The sequence below is a fragment of the Triticum aestivum genome, chromosome 6B, assembly GCF_018294505.1.
Source record: "Triticum aestivum cultivar Chinese Spring chromosome 6B, IWGSC CS RefSeq v2.1, whole genome shotgun sequence".
NCBI classification, from domain to species: Eukaryota; Viridiplantae; Streptophyta; class Magnoliopsida; order Poales; family Poaceae; genus Triticum; species Triticum aestivum.
In genome coordinates this window covers 168,222,192-168,229,260 of record NC_057810.1, presented here as the reverse complement: position 1 = coordinate 168,229,260, position 7,069 = coordinate 168,222,192, and positions in this window count along the sequence as shown.

Here is a 7,069-nt window from a genome sequence, read left to right as displayed (position 1 = left end):
GCAGCGCCCAGCGCCCACGCCCGTTCGGGCGAGCGCCCGCACCCGCGCCCGTTTAGCCTCATGGGCCACTGACCACAGGGGCCCGCCCTGGAACGTTTAAAAATAATAATAATAATAATAATAATAAAAATAAAAAAAGAAATATTAAATAAATAAATAAATAAATAATAACTAAAATAATTAAAATATTAATTAATTAAGTAATTAATTAAGTTAATTAATCCTGATTGGATTAACCTAATCACTAATTAAATTAACTAATCTGTAATTAACCTAAACAGAGAATGACAGGTGGGTCCCACAGGACCCACACGTCAGGTTGACCAGGTCAATGGTCAACGTTGACTGCTGACATCACTCTGATGTCATGCTGACGTCATCATTTACTATTCTGGATAATGTTGGATTAAATAATTAATTGAATTCCAGAAATTAATAAAATCTTTAGAAAATCATATCTTTTAATCCGTAACCCGGATTAAAATATTTTCAACATAAAAGTTGCCCAAAACAACGAGACGAACCCGGATACGCAGCCCGTTCGTCCACCACACACCCCTAACATATCAAACCCGCAACTTTCCCCCTTCGGTTCATTTGTCAAAAAACACGGAACACCGGGAATACTTTCCCGAATGTTTCCCCCCTTAACCGGTACCACCTCATACCACGTTAGGGCACGCCTAACATCGTTACTGGTCTTGTCTTGCATCGATATGCATCTGTTTACATGGTATTCATTGTTTCTTCCCCCTCTTCTCTCCGGTAGACTACGAGACCGACGCTGCTGCTGCCCAGTTCGACTACAGAGTTGACGACCCCTCTCTCTTGCCAGAGCAACCAGGCAAGCCCCCCCCTTGATCACCAGATATCGCCTATTCTACTCTATACTGCTTGCATTAGAGTAGTGTAGCATGTTACTGCTTTCTGTTATACCTATCCTGATGCATAGCCTGTCCTTGATACTACTGTTGTTACCTTTACCTGCAATCCTATATGCTTAGTATAAGATGCTAGTATATTCATCTGTGGCCCTACATTCTTGTCCGTCAGCCGTGCTATACTATCGGGCCGTGATCACTCGGGAGGTGATCACGGGTATATACTATATACTTTATACATGATACATGTGGAGACTAAAGTCGGGTCGGCTGGTGGAGCACCCGCGAGTGGATCTTTGTGGCGGAGCGACAGGGCAGGTTGAGACCGCCTAGGAGAGAGGTGGGCCTGGCCCTGTTCGGCGTTCGCGGATACTTAACACGCTTAACGAGATCTTGGTATTTGATCTGAGTTGGCTACGAGCCTATACGCACTAACCAACTACGTGGGAAAGATATGGGCACTCGGCGTCGTGGTATCAGCCGAAGCACTTCGTGATGCCAACGACTGAGTGGCGCGCGCCGGATTGGAACGTAAGCCTGCTCTTGTATTAAGGGGGCTAGTTCTGCTTTCGGCCGCGTACGCAACGTGCAGGTGTGCTATGGGCGATGGGCCCAGACCCCTGTGCGCTTAGGTTTAGACCGGCGTGCTGGCCTCTCTGTTGAGCCTAGGTGGGGCTGCGACGTGTTGATCTTTCGCGGCCGGGCATGACCCGGGAAAGTGTGTCCGGCCTAATGGGATCAAGCGTGTTGGGTAAGTTGGTGCACCCCTGCAGGGAAGTTAATCTATTCGAATAGCCGTGATCTTCGGTAACAGGACGACTTGGAGTTGTACCTTGACCTTATGACAACTAGAATCGGATACTTAATAAAACACACCCTTCCAAGTTCCACAAACAACCCGGTGATCGCTTTTCCACAGGGCGACGAGGGGAGGATCGCCGGGTAGGATTATGCTATGTGATGCGACTGGAGATGCTACTTGGAGATGCTACTTGGAGATGCTACTTGGAGGACTTCAATCTACTCTCTTCTACATGCTGCAAAACGGAGGCTGCCAGAAGCGTAGTCTTCGACAGGATTAGCTATCCCCCTTTTTATTTTGGCATTCTGCAGTTCAGTCCACCGATATGGCCCTTTACACATATACCCATGCATATGTAGTGTAGCTCCTTGCTTGCGAGTACTTTGGATGAGTACTCACGATTGCTTTCTCCCTCTTTTCCCCTTTCCCTTCTACCTGGTTGTCGCAACCAGATGCTGGAGCCCTGGAGCCAGATGCCACCATCGATGATGATTCCTACTACACTGGAGGTGCCTACTGCTACGTGCAGTCTGCTGACGACGACCATGAGTAGTTTAGGAGGATCCCAGGCAGGAGGCCTGCGCCTCTTTCGATCTGTATCCCAGTTTGTGCTAGCCTTCTTAAGGCAAACTTGTTTAACTTATGTCTGTACTCAGATATTGTTGCTTCCGCTGACTCGTCTATGATCGAGCACTTGTATTCGAGCCCTCGAGGCCCCTGGCTTGTATTATGATGCTTGTATGACTTAATTATGTTTTAGAGTTGTGTTGTGATATCTTCCCGTGAGTCCCTGATCTTGATCGTACACATTTGCGTGCATGATTAGTGTACGATTGAATCGGGGGCGTCACAAGTTGGTATCAGAGCCAACTGCCTGTAGGAATTCCCCCTTCCATACTCCTTGGCCGAAGTTGAGTCTAGACATTGCAAAACTTTTACTAACATGGTTGTGTGCCTTACGGGCCCACGTCGCCATCTGGGTGGTATTAGGATCTTTTACTCCTCGATCCTTACTCTGGGACTCTGAACTCTCTTCTATTCGGGTTAAATGAATTTTGCTAAATCTAACATTAGGATCTCGTTATCTCTTTCACCCGGAGAGCCCCTTATTACTGATGATCGTGTGCTGCACGCGGAGACCCTGAAGATACTCTCCACTGTTAACCCGAGAACTTGTGTTCATCGCGTTTGCAATTCCCTTCCACCATCAACCCTTATGGATAACTACTTGCAGTTGTTATTCTTACATTCATCCCCAGTTGGTCTTGTTATTACAAGATACCCCGAATTACTCGTCGATGTTTCGATAATCCTTTAAGCTTACTGCCTTGCAGTTATTTGTCACCTGAATACCCCTATGGAAAATTCTCACACTTATTGAGTATCCGCTCATCCCCCAGTTGTTCATGTGTTTCACAATGGTCTTCGAAATACTATTCGATCTTCCAAAAATCCTGAGTAGCCTATTGCTCTTGAAATTCTCGCTTTCTTAAATTGTGGTTAATCCGATAAGTATCGTAATCTTATTGGCCTCCCTTGTCTTTAGCATTTTAAGTCCGTTGATTCAATATGTTGAGGATGCCCGCATTCCTCGGTCGAATCCTAGGATTCATCCTTCCGGCTCAGACGTCATTTGGATATGAGTTGGTTCTTGACCAATCAATGCCTTGATCGTTTGTGCTTCTAAGTCTATTGAACTTATTCATTTTTGATCAGAACGATTGCTTCTGATCCCTTGATTTGGGAATCATAAAATTTCTTTGCATTAAGCTTTGAATTAGTCAGTTGTTTCTATAATCCGATGCCTTGGCATTCCTTCTTCCTTTGATTGAGTACCGATACTCACATCAGCCCCATTGTGGACCGCCATACCCATTGCCGGGTTATTTTTCCGACAATGTCCTCCACAACCAAAATTCTTGTGAGTTCTTTACCTAATACATAATGCCCTTGTAAATTGTATACTCTACTTTTGTCAGCCATGCTCTACTTTGAGCTTGTGTTATTTACTCCTGAAGTTCATGGTATATGTTCTAAGAAGCCCCGATGGGTTGAACCTATGCCTTCCTTAATCTGTGTGAACCTGAAAGTTTTCACGGGTCATACTCCTCTGGTAATTCACCGGGTAGGTTTTGACACTAAGATCATTTTTACCTAGAGCAATGAATGAAAGGTTATGCATTGAAGAAGTGGGAGTCGACCTTGAACTTTGTGTTCATGCCCATGGACATGATGTAGATCTTACCATTAAAGCTTCTCTTTAATTAATTATTCCCTTGGTAGAAGTTCATCTTATATCTGGGATCTGGCCTTCTGCAATCGTGGTTCCGACCATGTTCTTCTCTGATCCCATTTCTCGGGCAAGTTTAAGCACTTGTTTTCTGTAGGTCAATACACCAGTCCAACCTTTACTTTGACATGTCGCCGAGTATTACCCCCTGGTATCTCGAGATTATCATGGAACTGCATAACCTCTTATGAGTTCTTCATCAGGTATTACATTCGCACGGACTCCAATTTTTCACGGGCTTTGAGTTATGAAACACTCAAGGACACCGATAACGGAATCGAGTCTGCACTGCGATTCAACGAGGATTAGAGATCTTCATCGCTTACAAGTTTAATACTCCATGTCTGTCCTAGCCTGAACAGATACATCATTATCATGCTAATTTTAATCATCAACATTCTGAGCTCTTCAAGGGTATCAACTAAATTCATGATGAGAAATACCATCCTTGCCCCTGATGATTTGTGTTATCATCGGCCACTTTATTGCCTTCCCTCCAACATAAACTTGTTCATGTTTTGTGTTATACCTTGAGTTCCTTGCTATCCAGCATTTGTCCTTCTTTACCTTGGAACATTACCACCTTTTATGTCAAGAATGTCGTGGCAATTTTACCACCTCTTGAGAATTCTTGATATAGTAATATCTCTCGCCATTTGCGTTCATTCTTGGTCTCCGTGTTGTTTCTAACCGGAATACCGACAAATGGTCTGCGATGTGTAAATTCTAAACTTCTAGCAACCCTATTGCTTTGAAGCTATTGGTCTACAGTTTCTTTAGAAATTCTATTGCTTATTGAATCATCATTCGAACATTGATCGTGCTACCTAGTCCAGATTCCTGGGTGCACCCTTCTATCATTGTTCAGTTGAGTATGTTCCCCTCGAGCATACATCATTATATCATTGATCCGACAAATGATATTTCCTTGTTCACATAATTGTGGAAATCCATCTTTTGGAAATCTCGATGAATTGTCGCTGAGTTTATCAGCCACCTCCTCATCCTCTCCTTCGTTTACTGATGAACTCTTGTTTCATAACCCGCTTCCATTGTTCATTTCCCGAGAATCTTACGATGTCTTCTCGTCAATTTGTGTTGCACCTTTTCTTCTCAGACATTCTGAGTCTGATGTATCCTGACACCAATCAGATCTGAATCTCGGTCAGATATGATGGTTGGAACATATTTCCAAGAGTTATAACCTTGGTCTTATGTGACCCGGTCAGGTGATGCCGTGCCTAGCACACCTGGCCGGTTGGCCCTATTGTTATAGATTCCTTTTCAGCAAGGTTATCCATTCGTCCATGAGGAAATTATAAGACTTATTCTACAAGTTATTCCTGATGGATCCTTTGTGTTTCCAAAGTCCGATCTTTGCTTAAAGACCTTGTCAATGCTATCTCGAAGCATGTCTGTGGTACTTCGATTTTCAACAAGAACGTTTGAAATCCAATGCTAAATGTTTCTTGCTCAATTATCCAAACACCGTTGTATGGGTAATGTCATGAAATTTCTCTCTCCCCTTACCTAAAGGGTTTTCTACCTTATGTCCTGTCTCGGATATCATGCTCTGCTTGACTTTGGGAAGGATATACCCCTGACATATGTGTTTAAACACATTTTTCTTTTCATTGTTCTGTTTAAATCTGATGATCACAATGTCCTTTCCATTGTCTTGTTTAAACTTTCTCGTGGTTTATATGATCTAAGCCTTATATAAACACCTCGGTTGTACGACTCTGTCAATAAGACCCTGTTACTATTGTTGATGACATTCTGGTAGCCACCAATGGACGAGAACCTTGCCTATTGGTTCGCCTCGTTCAACGAGCAGGAAAATGGTTCTCTTCGTCCCTCGCCCTTGGTACCGACATTGTTGCCGACATAACTGATAGGCTATCCTCTGACATGCCTTGCTTGCATGATTGTGCAAGACGTCATCGCTTTTCCTACTTTTAACCCACAATGTGGGCCCATAACCCACAGTTCTACAGGATCGAAACCTGACTCTCCTATACACCTTGTTGCCAAAGTTATTCCTAGAGCTTGACTTCGAATGTAATTTGCGAGCCACCTTCCTAGTGATCAATTCTGGTATCGGACACAATACTTATTCCCGTTGCTTTGAACCCCATTCACACTCTATTTCAGGCAATGAACGATTGCCTATCCGCTTGAAACTTCTTATTGCACCGTATTACTTTGCTCTCGATGTGTTTCATTTGTTCAACTCGAGAGATACTCATATGATCATACTTGGGAAACCCCCAGAAGATTTTTCCTTATAACATCCTATCGTTGTAGAGCTGCCCCTTACCTATTCGTAAGTACGATGGAGATCCCGAAGAAAGGATGACAATTGATCATGGTGACTTGAAGCAGTGAAATGAAGACATCAACGAAAGGGATCAACCTCTTAGAAAGGGCAGCCAAGACCGAGAAGACTCGTTAGGTTTTTCGCTACCAACACCTTCGCCCCTTACTCCACCGCTTAAATCTCGGGACGAGATTTCTTGTAGTGAAGGAGAATTGTGACGCCCGGGTAATCAAGCTACAGTAACCCTGCGCTAATGATGCCACGTCACCTAGGTTACTATTGGTAAACTCGTGTTAGTTCAAAACGATTCAAATTCAAATTTAAAATATAGGCAAACAACAAAAGTTTTTCAAAATTTAAAACAAAAATGTTCGGGAGATGCCATATTTTACATAAGTCAATATGGTGTAATAGACACAATTTTATAAAATGTCTAAATAATTTAAACTAATTTAAAACGGAAAAGTAAATAAATAAAAGAAAAGAAAACAAGACTAAAACAAAACAAAAGAGAAGAAACCCCCCCGGGGCTCCGGCCCAGCAGGCAACCGGCCCAACTGGGCCACGACCTGCCAGGCCGGCCCAAATCCCCACCGGCCCCAACCGGCCCACCCCGTGCCCCATAACCTCCCCCCACTCCCCCACGGACCCACCGACACTCCCCCGCACCCCCTCGCAAAATATCTCTCCCCCTCTCCCCCGATTGGATCGGGATCGAGGGAGGAGGCCCTCGCCACCGCCCGGACCGCACCGACGCCACCCGGAGCTCGCCGCCA